The sequence below is a fragment of the Callithrix jacchus genome, chromosome 9 (genome assembly GCF_049354715.1).
Source record: "Callithrix jacchus isolate 240 chromosome 9, calJac240_pri, whole genome shotgun sequence".
Lineage (NCBI taxonomy): Eukaryota > Metazoa > Chordata > Mammalia > Primates > Cebidae > Callithrix > Callithrix jacchus.
This window is the reverse complement of record NC_133510.1, coordinates 95,247,980-95,272,361: the sequence shown is the minus strand read 5'-3', so window position 1 is coordinate 95,272,361 and position 24,382 is coordinate 95,247,980. Positions and strand designations below refer to the sequence as shown.

Here is a 24,382-nt window from a genome sequence, read left to right as displayed (position 1 = left end):
CCATGTTTAATAGGAGTGGTGAAAGAAGGTATCCTTTTCTTGTTCCAGTTCCCAAAATCTCCCCACTCTTGCCCTTTCATTACTATGTTGGCTATGGGCTTTTATCATTATGATGTTGCCTGTGGGCTTTTATTTTTTGATGGCTCTTACTTTTTAAATATATTCCTTCAATATGTAGCTTTTTGAAGTTTTTAATATGAAGGGATATTGAATTTTATTGAATGCTTTTTCAGTATCTGATGAGATGACCATGTGGTTTTCTGTTTATGTGACAAATCACATTTATCAATTTGCATATGTTGAACCAACCTTGCATCTCAGTGATGAATCCTCAGTGATCACAGTAGATTAGCTGCAGATGTGCTACTGGATTCAGTTTGCTAGTATTTTGATGGGGATTTTTGCATCTGTGTTTATCAAGAATATTGGCATGAAATATTCTGTTTGTTGGGTCTCTGCCAACAAATAGTACCTGCTCTTCTTTATACCTTGGTAGAATTTGGCTGTGAATCCATCTAGTCATGGGCTTTTTCTGATTCATAGGCTTTTTATTACTGATTTCATCTTGGAAGTCATTATTGGCCTCTTCAGTGATTCATTTTCTTCCTGGTTCAGTTTGGAGGTTATGTCTCTCAGAATTGATCTATTTTTTTTCCAGATTTTCCGCTTTATGTGCATAGAAGTGTTCATACTAGTCTCTGAGAGTTTTTTTTTTTCATTTCTGTGAATTCAGTGGTAATGTTCCCTATGCCATTTCTGATTGTGTTTATTTGAATCTTCTTATTTATTCTCTCAAAAAACCAATTCCCCATTTTGTTGATTTTTTTTGTATGGTTTATATGCACCCATTTCCTTCCATTCTGATTTTTATTATTTTTTGTCTTCTCCTAGCTTTGAGATTAAGATACTTTGTTCTTGTTTCTCCAGTTCCCCTAGGTGTGATGTTATTAATTTTAAATCTGTATGACTTTTTGATGTGGGTGTTTAGCACTGTAAGTTTCCCTCTTAACATTACTTTTGCTTTGTCCCAGAGATTCTGGTATGTTGTATCCGTGTTCTCATAAGTTTCAAAGAGTTTCTTGATTTCTGCCTTAATTTCACTGTTTACTCACAGGTCATTGAGGAGTAGGTTGCTTAATTTCCATGTAATTATATGGTTTTGAGTGATTTTCTTAGTATTGACTTCAATTTTTATGATGTTGTGGTCTGATTCTGTGGTTAGTGTGATTTTGCTCTTTTAGGTTTTTCTAAGGATTATTTTATGGCCAATTGTGCAGTCAATTTCAGAGTATACATCATATGCACATGAAAATAATGCATATTCTGTTGTTTTGGGGTGGAGAGTTCTGTAGGTATCTATTAGGTCCATTTGGTTGAGTTCAGGTTCTGAATATCTTTGTTAGTTTTCTGCTCCGATGATTATTCTAATGTACTCAGTGGGGCGTTGCGGTCTCCCACTGTTATTGTGTGGCTATCTAAGTCTCTTCATGGGTCTCTAACCACTTGCCTTATGAATCTAAATGTTCCTGTGTTGGATGTGTATATATTCTGGAAAATTAGGTCTTCTTGTTGAATTGATGCCTCTATCATTATGTAATGCTCCTCTTTGTCCTTTTTGATTTTTGTTGGTTTAAAGTCTGTTTTGTCTGACATTAGAATAGCAACCCCTGTTTTTTTTCTTTTCCATTTGCTTGGCAGACTTTTTTTCCATCCATTTACTTTAAGCCAATGGATGGCATTGTATGTGAGGTGGGTTTCTTGAAGAGAGTATACCATTGGGACTTTCTTCTTTATTCAACCTGCCACTTTGTGCCTTTTAATTCAGGCCTTTAGCCTGGTTACATTCAAGATTGATACTGATGTGTGTGGATTTGATCCTGTCATTGTGTTGTTAGTTCATTTTAATGTCAACTTGTTTGTGTGGTTGCTTTATAGTGTCAATGGTTTCTGTGTTATATGTGTTTTTGTAGTATCTGGTAGCAGTCTTTCCTATCCATATTTAGCACTCCATTCAGGACTGCTCGTAAGGCTGGTCTGGTGCAAGGAATTCCCTTAGCATTTGTTTGTCTGAAAAGAACGTTATATCTCCTTTGCTTATGAATTTCTTTTCCTTAAGAATGATGAGTATAGGCCCCCAATATTTTCTCACTTATAGAGTTTCTGTCAAAGAGTCTGCTGTTAGCCTGATTGTGTTCCCTTTGCAGGTGACCTTCTCTCTAGCTGCATTTAACCTTTATTTCTTTCATTTTGATCTTAGAGAATCTGATGACTATGAGTCTTAGGAATGGTTATCTTATGTAGTATCTCACATTCTCTGAATTTGAATGCTGTTCTCTCTAGTGAAGTTGGGGAAATTTTCATGGGTGGTATCATCTGTATTAGTCAGGGTTCTCTAGAGGGACAGGACTAATAGGATAGATGTATATATCCAAGGGAGTTTAAGGAATACTAACTCACACAATTACAAGGTGAAGTCCCACAGTAGGCCACCTGCAAGCTGCAGAGCAAGAAAGCCAGTCTAAGTCCCAAACCTCAAAAGTAAGAAAACCAGCAGTGCAGCCTTCTGTCTGTGGCCAAAGGCCTGAGAGCCACTGGCAAACCACTGGTATAGGCCCAAGAGTCTAAAAGCTGAAGAACTTGGGGTCTGATGTTCGAGGGCAGGAAGCATCCAGCACAGGTGAAAGAAGGAGGTCAAAAGTCTCAGCCAGTCTCGTCCTTCCACATTCTTCTACCTGCTTTTATTCTAGCCTCACTGGCAGCTGACCTGCCCACCCAGATCTAGACTGAGTCTGCCTTTCCCAGTCCACTGACTCAATTGTTAATCTACTTTGGCATCACCCTCACAGACACACACAGGAATCCAATCAAGTCGATGCTCAATATTACCATCACATCCTCAAATATGTTTTTGAAGTTGTTTGCTTTGTCTCCCTTTCTTTCAGGGATGTCAATGAGACAATAAACCTGGTCTCTTTACATAATACTATATTTCTCAGAGGTTTTGTTCATTGTTTTCTAACTTTTATTTTTCTAGTCTGACTGAGTTATTTTGGAGAACCAGTCTTCAATCTGTGACATTCTCTCCAAAGCTTGTTGATTCTGCTGTTACATTTGCAGTTGTACTCTTAAATTCTTTAAGTGAGCTTTTCAAATCTGTCAGATTACTTTGGTTCTATCTTAAAATGGTCATTTTGTTTTTCATCTTCTGTATTATTTTTGTTTGTCTCTTAGAATACTTGAATTTGGTTTTGACTTTCTCCGGAAACTTCATGATCTTCATTCCTGTCCATTGTCTGAATTCTATTTCAGCCATTTCAGCCTTGTTAAGAACCATTCCTGAGGAACCAGTGTGGGTCATTTTGAGGTGGGAAGACACTTTAGTTTTTTGAGTTGCCAGAGATCTTGTTCTGGTTTTTTCTCATCTGTGTGTGCTGATGTTCCTTCAATCTTAGAAGTTGCTATCCTTTGGATGGGTTTTGTTGCTTTTATCTTCTTTGACACCCTTAAACATTTGATTGTGGTCGAAGGTCTCAATTGACTGAATTTGTTTCTGGAAGATTTTAGGAGGCTAAGACTCCATTCAGCACTCTGGAGTTTTGTGCTCTAATGTTGAGGAAATGATACCAGGCACACAGATTTGTTCTGCAGCCCCTCAAGGTTAGGAATCTGTGGTACTGAATGCATCTGCGCAGTTTCTTGACTGCAGTCCATAGTCCATAACAATACAATCGATCGTGCCAGTCAAAGTGCTTAGTTTGAGTGACGGTAGAAAAATCCATGTTTATTTGCACATGCCAGTAGCAGCATGGTGGGTTACATGTTCATTGGTCGGACCGGGATGCTGGTCAGTTTGTGGTTGCCAGCCACACTGGATGTGGATGCATGCACACACATATTCTGGTACATGGTAGCCCCATTCGGGTTTCCTAGCCTCCTCCTCCTTCAGCCCAGGGTCTGTGTCCTCCCTCTGTCCACCCTCAATGCCTTCCCTCTGAAGATGTGCTCATAGTGCGCCAGTTTTCCCTATGTCCTAGTCACTTGGTAGCAGATGTTCCTCCTGGCTGTGTCTAGTCAGACATCTTGCTGAGACAACCTTCTTTTGTTTTTAAAATGAAAACATATAGTAATAACAGATTCTCATTCCTAAAATGCAGCGATTGGCTGGACCTAAGTAACAGCTAATACTGTTTATATCGGGAAGGCTTATCCTAGTTGTCTACACTCCTCTCTCCACAAGTCCTTGACATTTTACTGCTGGACTATGTGATTTATTTACATTACCTGCATGACTCTAGACATTTGAGGAATATGAAACATCTGATCCAGAAGAAAGGGAGCCATGCTATACAATTTTGGTATCTCTCCTCTTAATGGTATGATTATCTTTGAGGTGGAGAGAAATGTAGTATACATGTGTTAAGCATTTTTCATTCTGTTAGAAAAAGAAAACACAACAACAAACCCCCCCAATTTTTATAATCAGATAGAGCTTTTTTAGCTTGATGTTATTAAATTTTTATTGATCTAATCTCCAATTGTCTCTTTGGATAATCAGAGAACAACAACAATCTGATTTCTATATTTGTATATGTATAAATAAGAAATGTGCCCAAAATATGTATTTTGTCTCTTTCTGGTCTCTGTAAAGTTAATTAATGACAGCATATTCATAACATGCTTGGTGTTACTTGACTATAGTGAGAGATTTTGCTGATTATGCCCACACAAAATTTCATCTCAAGTAATATTTTTGTTTTTTATTATGAGTTAAAAATAGTAATGTGAATATTGTCATCAGTATCAATGTATCATGGATTTTATTAGTGTGAACTTGTCTCTCAGGGCCTGGTATATCCCATGTTATGGTTATACCTGAGCATTTACAGTGTATAGTCAAACTAGTGAATTTTAGGCGACAGCAGTATTACTTCTTAACATGTCTCTACACATTTCTATAGTATCCACAGTGGAGTTAAATCATTGGAAGATGAGAAAAGAAAACTTTTTATCTTGATTTTGTCTTGAGAATCTAAGATGCTGTGGAAGATTGATTGACAAAATGCCTTGTATCATTCCTGCTTCTGTATGTACCACATTTCTGGTATAACTTTGTAACTTGTCTCATCAAGAGGTGAAACCTGTTTCCCACACACGAGTTTGAACTGACTTTTTCATATGTTTGCACCAAAAGAATGCGGTGGAACTGACAGCCTACAATTTTAAGCCTAGGACTCAGGAATCATTTCATACTTCAACTCTTCCTTGTGGAACCCTTTCCTAACTGCCATGGGAACAGACCAAGGCATGTTTGGTAGAGGTACAGAGTTCATATGGATTGAGGTCCTAATCATCTTAGCCAAGATTATTCTAGAGTGGCCAGCCTCTAGACCACCCAATAGCTGACTAGAAATACATTAGTAAGCGATGTGAGATGAGTCAAGTCCAGCCCAGATTGAATTACCAGGTTCAACAGAATTACCCAGGCAACCTATAGATTCAAGTGACAAAATGTTGTAAACTATTAAGTCAGTAGTTTTTAAAGTGTGATTTGGGGTCTCCTGGGGGTTTCAAGCAATTTTCCAGAGCTGCAATATTAAAACTACTTCCACAATGATACTAAGATATTATTTGTCTTAATTCTCATTCTGTCACCATTCACAGTGAAGTTTTTCAAAGGCTGCATGATGTTTGATATCAAAACAGAGAAGACACAGAAGCAGGTATGACACTCCTGCAGTCTTCTACTGAGTTTTCTATTGAGTCATACATTAAGAAGATTAGCTAAAGTACAAAGCAGTGCTATACTTCTCATTAATTTTTTTTGTTTAAAAAATGTAGTTATTTTTCATAAAATATTCTATTTCTGTTACAAGTAATGGGTTTACTGTTAGTAGTAAAGAAAATAACTATTTTTAAATTTCTATCTTAGTTTCCAATACAGCAAATATTAATAGATGAAAATTTCCAAAAGAAAGCTCATTGGAGCCCTTAATAATTCTTAACAAGCTGATATTCTGAAAGCAAAATGTTTAAGAACTGCTGTACTGTTTTTCTGCAACATTTCTTCATTCTGGGCATAGAAGTTGTTTATAAAAAGAAATCACCATAATTTTTTCTTTATTACTATTTACAAAATGCAAAGAATCAAATATTAACATCTTTAGAAATCAAAAACATCTAGTTTTCTGCTTTAGGCCTGTGTATTGGATCTGTCTAGCAAGAGTAGTTACTGATGAAAAACAATTAAAATAAAATTACTTATACACACATACATATGTATAAGAATCTTTCATCTTTCATGAAAGAAAAAATTCTGCAAATACTAAGATTAAAAATAAAAGCAGAAATCCTGAGAGATAAAGTAATCACCAAAGCCAGCTTTCTGTGTGAAAATTCCTACCAAACCTTAGTGTTTGAGAGTACATTGTGACTGCTTTGTGTTGAACAGAGTGCAGGAGGTAAACCTTATGGCCCACCCATAGTGAAAGCTATAATAGAAAAGGCTCTCTCTCATAAAATAAGAAACAAAACTTATGGGGAAAAAGGGTCTGAAAAGTAATATTTATTCCTTAGTGCTGCCTGGAGAAAATAAAACCAAAACTAAGAACTTATGAAAATAAATTAATCCTTATTCAAGACCTGAGATGTGAATGAATTCATACTATTTGTTTGCTCAGAAACCTAAAGTGAAGCCTTTAGTATAAATTTGTCTTAGGTTGATATTACCCCATGGTGACTGGCAGAAGCAAAACTTTTAACAGTAGAACTTCAAGTCTCACCTCAAAGAATTTTCATAAATAACATTTTATGTGTGTACAATCATAGTTAAAACAAACAGCAAAAACAAACTCACATGGAAAATAAGATTCCATGAGTGAAACTGAGCATGAACAACACCAAGTGTAAATAGAATCAGAAATAAAATAGAGGCTTGGACTGAACATAAGAACAAGAAAAAACAGATGACTAAATTTTTGAATGATTCAAACAGAATTTCTTAACACCAGTGGAATACTATGTAGCCATAAAGAAGAACAAAATCATGTCCTTTGCAGCAACATGGATGCTGCTAGAGGCCATTATCCTAAGTGAACTAACACAGACACCAAAAACCAAATACTCTGTGTTTTTAGTTATAATTTGGGGCTAAACACTGAGTACACATGGACACAAAGATATGAACAACAGACAACAAGGACTACTAGAGTACGGGGGTTGGGAGGTAAGGAGTGAGGATTGAAAAACTACTAATTGGGTACTATGCTTACTTCCTGAATGAACATGATCATTTGTATACCAAACGACGGTGACACACAGTTCACCCATGTCACAGACCTGCACGTGTGCTTCACGAACCTAAAATAATATTGAAAAAAATACTAATAAAAATTAGAATATGAATATATTAATTTACAGTATGTCAGAAATGCAGATAAAATCAGTGAACTGGATATAGATTCAAAGTAATAATGAAATGATGTGGAAATAGGAAGAGGTATGGAAAATAAAGAAATGGAAGAGATTACATTAAAGGAGATACTGACTGAGGAGTTCCAGAATTGCTGGAAAATATCTGTTGTTACTCTCAAGAAGGCCAGCAAATTTAAAGTAGGATACATTGTATATCAATTCATACTACAACCAGTTTCAGATCACTGAAGATGAAGAGAAGACTCTAAAAGTAGCAAGAAGAAATGCAAATTGCCCAGAATGGTGTAACAACTAAATAGACAATTGAGTTTTCATTAATAAATGGAATCCAGGAAGCAATATAATAAAGTCTTCAGTGTTGCCAGCAAAATCACTGACAATCTAGATTCACATTGGGGGAAGTTATTTTTCAAGAGTAAAAGTAAAATAAAAATACTTTCAGACAAAGAAAAGTTGACAATTCCTTACTAAAGGAAATGATAAAGTATATGCTTTTAGCAGTTAGAAAGGTGTAAAGTCTGATAAGAAATAGTGGAAAAAAGTATAAATGTGTGAATAAATCTTATATAACTAACATAATACAATAATAAAAATTGCTCATTCATAATAATAAAGAAGATAGAGCAAAACTAGTCATTAACATAAGAATCTGGAGGGCTCTTGAAAATTGAGACAGTCTAATGTACTTGTATTTTAGGAGAAAGTTACAAATATTAATTATCCTCCTCTGTACATGTGTGTCTGTGTGTGTGTGTGTATCTGCATGAGTGTGTGCACTCTCACAGAGATGCCTTAATTGTATTTATTGTATTAGAATGTTTTGTTGTTGTTCCCTAACTTTATTTTCTTATATGGTTAACACATTTCCAAGTTTTAAACAAAGTATCAAGTTACATGGCTTGTACTCAGAAATATTAAAGAAATACTGTTTAGAGTTTATCATGAAAGCAATACTATTGAACAAACAGAATTATGTACATAAAATTGATGAGAAAATACTTTCAATTTAGGCATTTGTAGCTACTCCAGGATAATCTTACCTAAGAAATGTTTTTGATAATGCATTAACAAAAAGAGTATCCCCTTTGAATACTACCATGAGTGACATCTAATCTCACCTTAAGAAAGAAGCTGTCATAATCTGTGCTGTGTAGAAACCGTTGATACCCTGGAAAAAAAGAAAGTCTAATATTAACACAACCCATTGGTTTCTTACTGATAAAAGTAAAATAAAAAGTATTGTATATAATAATTTGCTATTTTTCCACCTAACTGCCTTATGATTACATTTATAAAATATTTCTAAATTGATAGAAAATATAGACTAAATATTTTATTATTTGTCTGTATATCCATATCAAAAGAATATACATACCTTCGTATTAAAAGTATCAAATTAAATATTTGGATTATATATAATATAACATAAAGATCATATATAAGTATATTTTTAATATTACTATTGATGTCTGTGTTAGTAAATAAGTATACTTTATAATATTCCACTTAAGCATAGGGTTATTTTCCTTAAGAAAGTACTTCAGTCCATATTACTGAGCTTCACTTCACCAAAAAAGTACACAGGCTAGTTTGTTACACACTTATTCATGTTATTGATTTTTCCATCATATATAAAGGGTTACAACATTCAAGAGATTGTTCCTGCAACAACAATATAAATTCATTGCCTGGAACACAGTTTGCTATTGAATGTCTGCCAGACTGTGTTAACAAGGGTATTCAGAAAAATACTGTGCAGGTATAAAACAATAAATACGTAAAGAAAATTCTCTAAAGAGAAAATGCCTTTAAAATTATGGGTATTTTCTTTAATCAAAGGTAATTTGAGAAAATAAATATATTCTAATTTTACATTACTTTTCCCCACTATACATAAACATATATTTATATTTTTAAAAATTCAGTGCTACTCTGGGCTATTTAAGTACCTCTGAGTAGAACCAATTACGCTGTTTTTGAAGTTTGATGCTATGTAAACATTTATCTTTTCAGACAAGAGTCAACTGTGAAAATTTATATGTTCTTGAGGCACAGATTCCTTCAGCTCTCCTGATATCTTCATTAGCATTTCTCTCCCTACTTAAATGTGCCGTGGTCAGCTTCTCTGGTCAACAACACCTCCACTGGGATTTCCACATTTTTCCTTTGCCTTCTTGTGTAGTTGTCACAGACAACAAGAATAGTTGCAATTGAGACTGACATTTTGAAACAGTAGTAGATATTTTGCGATTCTCTTGACACAAAAACTCATTTTTTAACATGAAGTTATCTTCACAGCCAATTAGTTATATCACAGAACGCAGAGGCTAGGATGTAAAACCAGATTTCAGTCCTTGGCATGGGGCAGAAAGAAAGCAGAATTTAAGGAGACCCAAATGTAGATCCCAAGAAATTTGCTATTCAGAAAACTGTAGTAATAATGGATTGGATTCAAGGCAAGCATTGCGTATTTGGTCACAGCAAGGTGTTTGGTTTATAGAGTTTATATTTTCAATCTTACATGTTTTACACATCGACGAAGAGTAGCTAAACATCACAGGTGATCATCAGATGATCAGACAATCAGGAAAAGCTGCACTGGTTTTGAGACTATTATAACAATGTTCATGACCAGAAGTCTTGTACCAGGTCTTTTGACTCCACTTACTAGTCATGTGCCTTTAAATATAATTCAGAATACATTTTAACAACAACTGATTTTTTACAACGAGTTCATAAGTTTTCTAAAAGACTGGTAAACAAAATGGAATTGCTGATTTATCTTTGTATGAGTATCACCAACCAGAAACTTTAACACACTGAAGGCACAGCACCTTAGAATCCCATTAGTAGTTTATGAAGGTTATATTTGGCTGATAATTTCTTATAATCACTGAAGACAAATATTATGTACCCGAGAAGAGAGATATATATTAAACCAGATATTCAGTTAAATAAAAAGTAATTAATCAAAGATAATTTCCTCTGGTTAAATTAAATTATATATATTATCTTTTGGTAAATATTTTATCAGAAATTAAAATAAATATTATAAGAATGTGTTCTATTTAGGTAGAAAAAGAGTATGAATGAAAAAGAATATTTTATTTTTCTGATTATTAATATTAAACAAATTAAGTGGTGTCTCCAATGTGAATAAAATTATAATAGATATAATTTAGTTGATTTTGCATCCATTTTTTGTGACTGTCTCTTTTCTGAGGCATTATTGTTCAAATGGTTAGTTTTTTGTACTACTGCTCTATAGCATGATGAAAATATTTTAAATCACGTTGCAAATAATTGTGCTAGTATAAAATATTTCAGAGTGTATAAAACAATTGGAGATATAATTCATATAGAATTTTCTATAAATTGGTGAATGGAAGTATTTTGTTATTTTCAAGAAATTTCTAATATTCAAATATCTTATAGATACCTAAATAAATATTTCTAAATGTATGCAATATAATATAACAAATCAAGTTGCCATAAGATAATTATATATTTCTCTCATTTTTAGATTTTATAAATATAAACTTTGTTTCTGTATAAAATAAAATACATGATGAAAAAAATTCAGATTAATGATAATTTATCTGCTGCCTCAAAAAGAGGGCCCAACATTTTTATTTTTAATAAATATGGTAAGTGACCACACATTCCACAGAGATAGTAACCTACAAATTATTGTTGGCTTGTAATGGTTATGGGAAGATAACAAAATCTGACACGTGAAAGTGAAGGTCTTCATTAATATATATTTTTGAATACATGTTCAATAAATTTCTAATTTTGAGATAAATGAATTTTTTCAATTATATAAATATCAGTTATTGCTAAATTGTATGTTAAATTAAATAATAAGAAATTCATAATTCCTGTATTATTCTCATAAAAGCAGTTTCCTTCATGAGCACATGAACAGCTTCAAGAATCAAGTCGACCACACTACATCACTCATTGCTGATTCGGAACACAAAACATGAAAGAAAATGAAAGACAGAAAGATTACCTTTCCCTCAAATCTATGCTCATTTGAATCTTAAATCATGTATTATTTTCCCTTCATATAATTCTTGATGGGAATCTTGCAGAAAAAAAATGCATTAAACTGACAGTTCTTCACTGTCAAGAGAAACCTATGGTCAGGGATATATATAATTCCTAGAGCTTTCATCATTAATATTTTATGAGTCTCGCTGATCTGTCCTATCTGGAAGAAAAATTTATCTTTCATTTGTATAAGCAGTGCCTGCCTGCCAAGTATTAGATTTCATCTCTATAAGTCGAGTGGTGAAATGCAAACGGCAGCAAAGGTACTAGGAGGAAAAATATTCACTTTATTTCTTTTACTGGAGTCTGGCTGCACTTTATTGGAGTTGCAGAGTCAGCCAAGCAAAGCAAAAGATCTTTGGGGAACTATGAATGTCAATTCCTTGCCAATATACTTCAGCCTATATATATGAATGTCCAAGTATTTGATCTGACTTTTAAATGAGATGATTAGCCACAGTGACTTTTTTTTTTAACATAAACATTTACAAGAAGCTTTGGTGACTAGAACATTGGAAAATCATTAGCTCTGTCTTTGACATTTTTTTTTTTTTTAGTGTAGATGAGATGACTAAGAGAGAAATTAGTAATTGTTGGACACTTCTAACTTAAAAGGCAGGTTGTTCTGTTCCTTGGTTGAGCATGACTTTCCTTAGCTGAACTAAGAATTCTGTGTAGGCTCATCTATGATATTGGAACTGAGTATATCCTGGGCAGTATTCAAACACAGAAAAGCAAGCAGAGAAAGTGTTTTAGGATCCCCTTTGAAAGCCATAAGCATGGGGACAATCTCTGTAACACTGGTCTGGGCAATGATTTTTGGGGGTGATTAAGACCCCAAAAGCATAGAAAAGAAAAGCAAAAATAGACAAATGGGATTATGTCAAATTAGAAAGCTCTAAATAGCAAGAAAAATAATTGAGACAGAAAGATAGCCTATATGGTAGAAAAAATTGCAACCATGTACCTGATAAGTTAATATTCTGAATATCTAAGGAACTCAAACAACTTATTAGCATGGAAATAAATGACCCAATTAAAATGGGCAAAGGACAGGAATAAACATTTCTCAATAGAAGATCTAAAATGGCCAACAGGTATATATAAAAAAATGCTCAGCATCACTCATTACCAGAGAAGTGCTAGTGAAACTCACAATGAGGTATCACCTGTCCCCCATTAGAATGGCTATTATAAAAACAGATGAAAAATAAATGTTAGGGAAGATATGAAAAAAAAAATAGGGAACCTTTGTACGCAGATGGTGGGAGTTTAAATTAGTACAGCCACTATGGAAAATGGTATGGTAGTTCCTAAAAAATTAAAAAAAAAAAACTACCTATGATTTACTCATCCCACTACTAAATATATAATCAAAGGAAGTGAAATCAGTATGTCAAAGAGATATCTGCACTCCCATGTTTATTGTGGCATCATTCATAATAGCCAAGATATGGAGTAAACTTAAGTGTCTAGCAATGGATAAATGGATTAAGAAAAACTATTCAGCCTTAAAAACACGGGAATCCTGTAATTTGCCACATCATGGATGAACTCAGGAGGATATTGTGCTAAGCAAATTAAGCCAAACAGAGAGAAAAAATATCACATGTTCTTACCAGTATGAAGAGCTATTATAAAAAAACCGAACTCATAAAGAGTAAAGGAGAGTAAATAGTAGTTACCAGGGGCTGGAGTGGAGGTGTGGAGATAGAGAGATGTTTGTCAAAGGTTATAAAATTTCAATTAGATAGGAGAAGTAAGTTCAAGAGTCTATTGTACAACACGGTGACTATAGTTAATAACAGCATATTGTATACTTGAAAATTGCTAAGACTGTAAAATGATAAGCATGTGAGGTAATGCATGTGTTAATTAGTTCAATTTAGCCATTCCACAATGTATATATATTTTTAAATATCATGTACATGATAATTATATTCATTTTTTATCAATGAAAAATAATGAATGAATTCAGTTAAAAAAAAAGCAGTAACAATAAAAGCCAGAAATACAGTGGGTTTCTGCCTGCTAGGTTTATCTAGTTCATAGATCCCTCATGAATGAAGTGTGGATCCCTCATTTGGATGAAAATACATTTTTTGAGAAACGTATTTATTATATAATAAGAAAAAAACCTTGGTTTTAAAGGAATATTTTCCTTCACTAAAGAATCTAGAAATTAAAACTCCTTGAGACATTGTTTCTTTTCTTCAGCAACCTTATTAAATATTAAGAAGTGTGATTATTTAACATCTTTCTGATCTTTTAGAACATAGGTCACTTTTCATTTTGGTGCAAAATTATGTCCCCAGAGTCTTGCATAAGGTTGACAAGAAGTAAATATTCAGTAAGTTTTTCTTAAAAAATTTGCATATTTTTCATTTTTATCAGTAACTTCCAACATGTTCTAACATCATAAAACTCAACAAGGCTTGGGGTAAGAGTGATTATTTATTCAAACTACAGCTACTAATCATAAATTTACATAAAGCACTGTGTTAGAAATTGGGTGAGACTAAAATGTCTAAAATTAATTTCTTGGTTTCAACATCTAATTGAGGGAATAAGATATATACATAAAAATACTGCCAAATGTGAAATGTTAATTGACTAGAGAATATATTAGCTGAAATTGTACATTAAACAAAAGAAATAAAAGGACATTTCTGATAAGGAGAGGCACATGAATAAATATATTAATATAAAAAATGTCTAAACCATAAATCATATAAGTGATGTTGAGGATGATGAAGCTTAGGATGACTGACAAGAGAACACTACTCTTGTCTATAAGAACAATCTAATTCCTGCTCTTTAATTGATTTGTATATTTACTCTTTGCCATAGAAAAGCATGTGATTTCCATGTATGGAAAGGATCAACATTGAATACTCATGTTAATATAATATTATCATGAACGTATAAGGATTTTTTTTTTTTAAACACTCAACTGGTAGCTGGGTGTTTCAAACTTTTTAAATCTTCACACTCCTAAAATGGGTGAGGGCAAAGGGAAAAAGGTATCTTGTTTTCATTTGATCTTTACTTAGGATTTAACTATCTTTTCACACCTTCATTCTCTCTTTCAGCCTCGGTTCTTTTTCATTCTCCTCTTCAGTTTGATTGCCTGACTCCTTGGCATCTGCTTCTAGGCTATGCAGACACAGTGGAGAAGGTAGTCATTTACAAAGAGAAGTATCCATTCATTGATAATCTCTAGCTAAGTAAAATGGTTGCTAATTGTTACTCTTCAATGGTTTGGCTATACCACTAGTTTCAACAAGTTAAAAAAAAAAAATCCAGGCATTCTTCTGGATAATTTTAATGAGTTCTGTACTCACTAAAGCCTTTATTTTGCCATTAACTTGTTATCTCTATTATATCTATTATTAGCTAAATTTTGTTAGTTTGAGAAAACAATTATTTGAACTTTAAAAGCATGTAGTATGTGAAATGAATGATCTATTTAAAGTGATAACATAAAAAGTTAAAGTTAATTAGGAAAATAAACATGCTAGTATTGGAGGAAATATTTCTGTATTTCCTTGATTTTAAAATCAAAGTAGTTTTCCTTAAAGCTAACATAAACTAGTTGCTGTTATATTATTTTTATTTAAAAAATTTCTTTATATCCTTTAGACCTCAACAACTTTTGAAATTTGCAGATTCCATAATAATGATTTTCTAAGACTATGTAAATTCTTTTACTAATTATTATCATTTTTTTTTAAGAGACGGGGTCTTTCTCTGTGGTTCAGGCGGGAGTGCAGTGGTACAATCATGGCTCACTGCATCCCTCAAATTCCTGGGCTCTCAGTGTCTACCCTTTTGGTCTTTTCAGAACATTGCTATCACATTATATAAGTGAATAAAACTCTGCTGCCAAAAGGATATTCTGGTCATATCCCTCTTATTTCTGGTCCATTAATTGGTTTCTCATTGTTTGAATAAATACATTTCTTAGCCATATATTTTACTCACATCAATAATTCTATCCTGCAACTACACTGAACTACCTGCGTTTTTCCAAACACATTTCGTATGAGCTTTCATGCTTCAGTGACTTTGAATATATATTCCATTTTCCTAGACAATACTTTGACTAACTGTCACCTCTGCAGGAATGGCTGTGGCCCCTATAGCAATATTGGTCACTCTCTCTTCTTGGGACTACCATTAGAGGACTAAGTCTGTCTTACTGCAGTCTGCATGTGAATGCCAGTATCTACCCAATGTTTTAACCTCAAGGGCAGAAATCATAGCATGCCATTTTTGTGTTTAGAATACAGTAGATATTCAGTAATTATTTGTTAAATTACTAATATAGTAAATTAATATAACATTATCCCACTAATTGGAGCTTTTAATTCAACAAGATTTCTATAGCAGACAGAAATTTGAGTTCTAAACACTGCTGTTTAAGAAAGTAATTTTGATTTGGCAGTTGTTTCTGGATGTCAAATAATATATTATTATATATTGACTTAAATGTAAAGGCTTTTAAAATCTAGATTTTAACCTACACTGCCACACTTCTTTTCTTAATGATTAATTGAACTTTTGCTTAAATTTTTATAAAAGAGGCTGTAAATAAAAATGTACATGTAATTAACACAGTGAATGTTTTTTGTGTCTACATATTTTAGTTGTTAATGGGATTTTGTGACCTAAATTGGCTAGAGAACTGTAATATTGTTTTATAACACTCATGCATATAAATGCTATAATAAATCTTCTAGAAAGAGATAAGGCAATCAAATTAAAAAGCTTCACTAGAAAGATGATAGTTTTCTTTCTGGTAATTTCTTTGAGTAGTTTGTGTAAGTGGTATAAATCCCCAAAAATCTATAAAATATATTACAATCTGCCAAATAAAATGTTCAAATTCCTCTCATCACTTCTTTTAGCAAGAAAAAATGAATTTAGTATTAGGCTAATAGTAACAAATATTTTCGCTAGTAGTTTATATAACATTCAAGAAAAACTACAATTAATTAGGCTTTACAATTTACAGTTCTTTAAAATCGGTAAACGTTTTAAGACTTTTATTGTCACTGACACATACAATAGTCTTATGAAGCAAGTATAACAATTTGTGATGTTAACTTTATCTTTCTTATTGAGAAGTGAAATCTTAAAAGATTTGGTAACTCATCCAAGGCAACATTTATATATCTTCTAGGTTTGAAATGAAAATAATTTATGATATCTAGTGTAGAAAAATGTTGTTCTCTCTTTTTTTTGACATGATCTTTCCATGATTTTAATAAAAAAATAAGAGTTAATTTAATGACAAGAAAATAAGTTTAAACATCTAATTTAACATTTTATCTTTTAGATGTAAAAATGTCTTGGTTTTTCAAGCTTTATCCTCAAATTTTCCCCAATTTCAATCTTACTATGCATACAAAGCATTTATAAACATATCCACATTATTTTTTAGGGAAATAAATAGATTTAAAGAACATAACATTTTATATCAACATCTTATTCAAGCTGTATGCCACACTATTCCATTTCCCTGAAAGACTTAACACGTTTTTTGTTTGTTCTATTTTTTTGTTAATTTGTTTTGTTTTGAGACAGAGTCTCACTCTGTTGCCCATGCTGGCAGTGCAGTGGCATGATTTCAGATCACTGCAACCTCCACCTCCCGGGTGGAGAGAGATTCTTGGGTGCCTCTGTCACCTGAGTAGCTGGAATTACAGGTGCCTGCCACCACACCTGTCTAATTTTTATATTTTTAGTAGAGATGGGGTTTCACCATGTTGGCCAGTCTTGGATTCCTGACCTCAAGTGATCTGCTTGCCTTGGCCTCCTGGGATTACAGGCATGAGTCACCATATCCAGCATTAACATGTCTTCTTAATGTTCACACTAGCCCTTTCTTCATCATTTATTCATCTCTTTGTTTTAATATTTGATTATCCCTTTGTTGATTTCTTCTCCCTCAGAAGAAACCATAGTTCTCTGGAGGAGCTGGGCTCAGACCACTGTTTCCAGTTTCCTTTCTGCTGGTTGGATACTGACCTGTCTTCTGTGTTCTCTGTGATACAGAGGTAGCACATGCTACCTTTTTTCCCCCCGTTTTTGGAAGATACAACCCTGCTATCAGGTAGACTAAGGATATTTAAAGCCTTGATCTGATATGGCCTGTATAATTGACAGAGGCTGCATAGGTTGTAGTAGGTAGATCTGATTTTACAACCACAGTGGGAAACTTCAATATAGCTGATTACAAGAAGCGAAAGTGAGAAGGGTTCTGATCATTTGGTTCTTGCTCCTTTCAATTGATCATCTCTCTGTATCAAGAACACCAGGGCAGCAGCCCCTAACACAGGACTCTAACACTGTATAAAATAAGTTTCAACTCCACACTGTCTACCTTATGATACAAGTCAGCACACTGAAACTAACCAGAAGAACAGGAGATGAAGATTTTATATAGGATGAGAACAGAAATAAGGCAGAAAGATAAAGAAAAAAACAGAAAGCATTTTCTTTCCAGACTTTGTTCTTTTGTTATTTCTTGGAGATAGAGAGGAAAACATTCAAATATGGCTAAATACTAGGAATGATTTAGTTAGGAATAATATCCAGTGAGGACTAAAACTTCAGTTTTTCCAAAAGAAGTGGAGTCCTTGGGGTATGACAGATCTATTTGTAGCTCAAGTACTCTACTGAGCTTTCTGACCCACAAAGGCAGGCCTCTAGGTAGACTGACCTCTTTTAAATAGTCACTTCATTGAAAGAATAAAGAACTGTTTTTCAATTATAGCATTTTTCAAGGCCTCAAATTCTTTTTTGTTTATTTAAACAATAAAAATATATAGAAAAAGTTCAAGCAACTTATACAATTGTTTTATAAATAGGAAAATAATGGCTTCTATAGTTTAAAATATATCTAGTTGTTTAATCATGAAAATGCCTATTATGGCTTATGTTATGGCTGGCTATTTAATCACATCATGATACAAAAACTTGAAATAAAATACAACCTAAAAGGTCTAATAAAGTGGAAATAATTCATTCCTACAATCCTAATTTATCAATAATCTTTAATTAGAAAATTATATCCTAGGAATTACAATTGTATCAAGTCTTGCATTGAGTAAATATGCATAATCTTTTAATTTATTGCTGTTAAAATTAAAGACAGATAGTACCAAATAGCTGAAGAAAAGAAATATAAACATTTATTGCTTAGATTCTGTATCTTCAGAGGAAAATTTATCTGTAGAATTCAGCCCAAAAGGGGACTCATTTATTTTTTCAAGAAGTAGTTGTAAGCAGTGAAATCCTTGGTTTGAAGAAGGATCATAAGAAAACCCCCTGGTAGGCAGACATTTCTCGGTGCTACTGGGGAACTGAGCTGGTCAGGAGAATTCCACTCTGGAAACTAATGGTGGGGGAAATTTCATACGATTCTTGGGGGAAAATGTAGAGAGGAAGAAAATCATACTCCCATCAATTCACCCAATTTTTTCATTCCTAATATGGACTTTCAACTTGGTGACAGTGTAGAGGAAGAAAGCCTTAGTCAGGTGCTTCACTTTCAAGAAAAGAGAAAGTGAAAATGCAAATTGCCCAGAGCTTCTTTAGTATTTATTTCATTTGACTTAGTTTTTGATGTCACTAGACCATCTTTTTCAACAACAGAAAGCATGTGGTAGATTATGATTCCTGTTGATCTCAGCTGATGACCAGATGCAAAAGCAGGATTAAATTTTCTTGCCCTGCAGAACAAGAGTTGGAGCAGAAATTGAGGTGTTATCGTATCAACACAGTATGTAGACACTGGATCCATGAGCCCTGTCAGAGGGACTTGCTACTTAATTTAAGAGCTTCTGAAAGGCAAAAGAAACTGTCATCAGAGTGAGCCAGCAACCAACAGAATGGGAAAAAATTTTGCAATCTACCTATCTGACAAAGGGCTAATATACACAATCGACGGAGAACTTAAACAAATTTACAAGAAAGAAAAACAACTCCATCAAGAAGTGGGCAAAGGATATGAACAGACACTTTTCAAAAGAAGACATTTATGCAGCCAATAAACATATGGAAAAATACTCATCATCACTGGTCATTAGAGAAATGCAAATCAAAACCACATTGAGATACCACCTCACTTCAGTTAGAATGGTGATGATTAAAAAATCTGGAGATAATGGATGCAGGAGAGGATGTGGAGAAATAGGAACACTTTTACACTGTTGGCGGAAGTGTAAATTAATTCAACCATTGTGGAAGGCAGTGTGGTGATTCCTCAAGGATCTAGAAATAGAAATAACATTTGACCCAGCAATCCCATTACTGGGTATATACTCAAAGGATTATAAATAATTCTATTACAAAGACACAAGCACATGTATGTTTATTGTGGCACTGTTCACAATGGCAAAGACTTGGCACCAACTCAACTTTATCCAATGATAGACTGGATAAAGAAAATGTGGCACATATATACCATGGAATACTATGGAGCCTTAAAAAATGATGAGTTCATGTCCTTTGCAGAGACATGGATGAAGCTGGAAATCATCATTCTCAGCAAACTGACACAAGAACAGAAAACCAAACACTGCATGTTCTCACTCATAAGTGGGTGTTAAACAATGAGAACACACAGACACAGGGAGGGGAACATCACACACTGGGGCCAGGGGTGGGGCATTAGGGGAGGAATAGCAGGAGGTGTGGGTATTGCGAAGGCATAGCATTAGTAGAAATAACTAACGTAGATGACGGGGCAATGGATGTAGCAAACCACCACCATGGCGTGTGTATACTTGTGTAACACATCTGTACAATCTGCACATGTACCCCAGAACTTAAAGTATAATAAATAAATTTTTAAAATATCTGGAAGATGCTTGGGTCCTTTTAAGCCTCTGCTAAATGCTGCACAGATACCTCTATAAAATTTCAAATTTAACATCCACTTAATTTAATTTTAAAATGCTGTGTATGTTCTTTTCTCACAAATCACTGAAGTTTTTCTGACCAGACTGTGCTATCAAACACATATCACATATTTTATTACCAAGAGCAACAAACTAGATTTTTAAGGAAAAAATAATTCTTTGTTTCTTATTGTTCTTTTAAACTTTGGCTTGCTTTTTTGGTAGATGTTCTACTCTTCCTGTCTTCATGTGCTTTGCAACTATCTCTAAACTATCCTTTCCCTATAGTAGGAAAAGTAGCTAGTTTTGTCATCATCATTGATAACTAGTTTGTTTTCCACTTATTGTTATAGTTCAGTCATTATGTTACTGATGAAGCTGTTGTACTACACTCTCAGGGTTTGCATTTTCTGATTTCAAGGATTCATTCTTATTTTTCAGAGTTGATGCAAGTCATAACTACTTTTCTTTCTTCTTTAGGAACATAAATATATAGATAGATAAATATAACAATAAATAAATACATGTGTATATATCACAGATATATACACACACACACAGTTCCAGGAAATGCCTATTCTTTTCTCTGTTTGCTTGTGTGAAGGCTTGTGCCAATCTAATCTATAGTTGAGCTAGCTCCCTGGGCTTTTTGAGTTATGAGGCATTCTATTTACTATTCCAGCTTTTTGTGCCTCTGAAAAACCTCTCTCTGCTTTGCCACCCTGCCTCCTTTTACCTATAGCAGTACAGTCTATAAAAGCCCAGTAAGCCTTTCTTTGTTGCAATCTTTGTCAGGGTGTGGCATTGCACTTTGTGAAGTCCCTCTTCACAAAGAGTTGGTTGATAATACAGAATCGCTTTATGCAGAAGTATTCTTAAAATTCTAATTCACCACTCCAAACTTCAGGTGGCCGTTAACAGTTTCCTAAAAATCGGCCTGGTTTGTCCTTTCTTTCTAAAGCAGATTGTCTCCTGATACTGCAGTGATCTCAGGGATAAAAACAGCCAGGTGATTCTTTTATTCTGTGAAGGTGTCATTTTTTTTTTTTCTGGAATCTGATCATGTAACTTTGTACCTTACCTTCAGTTTTCTGAGTTAAAAATATAACATTTTAGTGTATCTTGCTTCTTCTTAAGTATTATTTTAATAAGCATGTCCCCACAAAACTCTATTCTTTATCTTGAATGAGGACAGCTCCACCAACAAATATAGTAATTCAAGTCAAAGTGGAGATAATGTAGATTTACTCCTCAAATATTGCATTCAGTAGCACTGGTGATCCCTTCATAAGTGATTGGGCTAATCACAACACTCCGAACTAAAAATAAAGTGTATGTGTTGAGTATTAGATTTTACATAGGCTATTTATTTGAAACTATATCTGTAGTGGGAAAGTCTCCAATCTTAATATTCTATGTGTATTATGGCACTAAAGTGAAAGTGAACACTGTGAACTATGGCAGATTGGGTAAGCAAATGAATTTACACAATATTCTTATTCTCAATTGATGTCTACCTTACTAGTTCCCTGGCCAATTAAAGTCATTCTTAACTCCATCTTTAAACACACACCCAATATGTTAGGTAACTGTGCTGGCCCCATCTTCAAAATATATCCATAATAATGGTTCACTAAAGTCACTACTAGTATTTTGGTCTCAGTGACTATGATTTCTTACCTGGTTTTAACTAAAATATTTTAAACTCATCTCTATTCTTAAATTTGGCAACCTTTTCTCCTCCTTTCCCCCATAGTGTATTCTAGAGTAACTCGAATGACTTTATTAAAATGAAAGTCAGATAAGCAAGTTCTTCTATATAAAATCAAAAAACATATTCTCCTTTATTGCTAAATAAATGCCAATTGCAGTGTCATAAAAGGCTCTTCTTGACCTAGCAACATCCTTGAACTCATCTCCATCAGCAGCAGCCACATTGTTTTCCTTGGTGTCCTGTGAATTATGAGATCCTGATGTAGGAACTTTTGATATGGGACTTTTTTTTTTTTTTGAAATATGGAAATCTCTTCTCCTAAATATTTCCATGGCTCTAACACTTATCCTCCTTAAGTCAAATATAATCGACTCAATAAATTCTATTCTAACCATTAAACTCCAAATTCCTTCCTCCAAACAGGCATTCTAATATACTTGAACTTGACCGATGTTTTTCTTCTATATAGCATATATCATCTTTTAATATGCTATATGATTTACTTATTTTCCGTCTTCTGATATTTGATTGTCAAGTTTATAAAAAGAGCAATCTTTTTTTTTCTCTGATGGTTTGCTAGCCACCTGATAAATAATTATAAAAATATTTGTTGAAAGAATGAATCAAATGCTAATCCCCTTTTTTGTGTGTATTTTCTTTTTTTTTCTAAGATGGGTTTCAATAATGGCCGATCAATATTTTGAGTGTTTAAAGTGGTTAATGCATATTTTATGTGTTTCAAATGGAGACCTCTATTGTGTTTATTTGTTCTGGCTCTGAGTTCAAGTCCTGAATATCGTTATCAATTTGTTGTCTCGTTGAATCTAAATCTCATTATGTGTCTTGTGTATCTGGGTGTTAAGATCTCTTATTGTTGCATTAATCCTTTTACCCTTGCATCCTTGTAGCTTTGAAATCTACTTTATTAAGTGTGAGAATTGTAACTCCTGCTTTTTATTATTTATTTTTGCTCTCCATTTGGTTGGTGAGTTTTTTTCCATCCCCTTGTTTTGAGTCTTTGTATATCTTTAGATATATCGTTAGATTTTGTGGATAATGTATATTTTGTGTGTTTAAAATAGAGAGCTCTATTGAGTTTATTTGTTCTGGATCTTAGTTCCAGTCCCGGATATCGTTATCAATTTTCTGTCTCGTTGAATCTAAATCTCATTATGGGTCTTATGTATCTGGGTGTTAAGATCTCTTATTATTACATTAATCCTTTTACCCTTGTATCCTTGTAGCTTTGAAATCTATTTTGTCAAATGTGAAAACTGCAACTCCTGCTTTTTATTTATTTATTTTTGCTCTCCATTTGGTTGGTACGTTTTTTTTTTTTCTTTTTCTTTTTCTTCTTCCAACCCTTTATTTTGAGTCTATGTATATCTTTGGATATACCGTTAGATTTTGTCTGTATCTTTTGATTGGGAGATTTGGTCAATTTAAATTTAGGGTTGCTGCCGTTTGATATTAACTGGCTATTTTGTCCTTTCATTGATAAAAATTCTTCTTTATGTTAATGCTCTTTACTTTTTTGGTGTATTTTTAGAAAGGGTCATACTGGTTGTTCCTTTCTGTGTATAATGCTTCTTTTAGAAGTTCTTGTAAAGCAGGCCTGGTGGTAATAAAATCTCTGAGTACTTGCTTGTTCCTAAAAGATTTTATTTTTCCTTCAAATGTAAAGCTTAAATTGGCAGGATATGAAATTCTGGGCTGAAAGTTCTGTTGATTAAGTATATTGAATACTGGCCCCCACTCTCTTCTAGCTTGTAGGGTTTCTGTTGAGAGATCTGCTGTAAGCCTAATAGGCTTACCTTTATGGGTAACTTGATCTTTCTCTCTGGCTGCCCTTAATATTTTCTCCTTCGTTTCAATCTTGGTGAATCTAACGATTATGTGCCTTGGGGTTGGTCTTCTTGAGGAATATCTTTGTGGTGTTCTCTGTATTGCCTGGGGTTGAATAGTGTCCTGCTTTGCTAAATTAGGAAAAATTTCCTGGATAATGTCCTGGAGAGTATTTTCCAGCTTGAATTCATTCTCTCCGTCACATTCAGGTACACCAATCAAGCGTATATTAGGTCTTTTCACATAGTCCCATATTGCTTGGAGACTTTGCTCATTCCTTTTTATCCTTTTTTCTCTATTCTTGTCTTGTTGTTTTGTTTCATTAAGTTGATCTTCGACCTCTGATACCCTTTCTTCTGCTTGATCCATTCGGCTGTTTAAGCTTGTACATGTTTCACTAAGTTCTCGTGTTGTATTTTTCAACTCC

General features: G+C 33.7%; 1 protein-coding gene across 34 annotated transcripts in view; it reads right to left on the bottom strand.

Moving 5' to 3' along the window:
- The window catches only part of MGAT4C (MGAT4 family member C), a 934,265-nt gene that overhangs the window by 73,772 nt on the left and 836,111 nt on the right, over positions 1-24,382 (bottom strand). For 30 of the 34 annotated variants that reach the window (XM_054238711.2, XM_035257230.3, XM_035257224.3 and 27 more), the window contains one exon: positions 8,550-8,599. The gene's annotated coding sequence lies outside the window, so the exon portion shown is untranslated. Of the gene's footprint in view, positions 1-8,549; positions 8,600-14,561; positions 14,644-24,382 lie in introns of all 34 variants that reach the window. The other 4 variants (XM_035257229.3, XM_035257228.3, XM_035257249.3 and 1 more) reach the window with 1 other exon arrangement.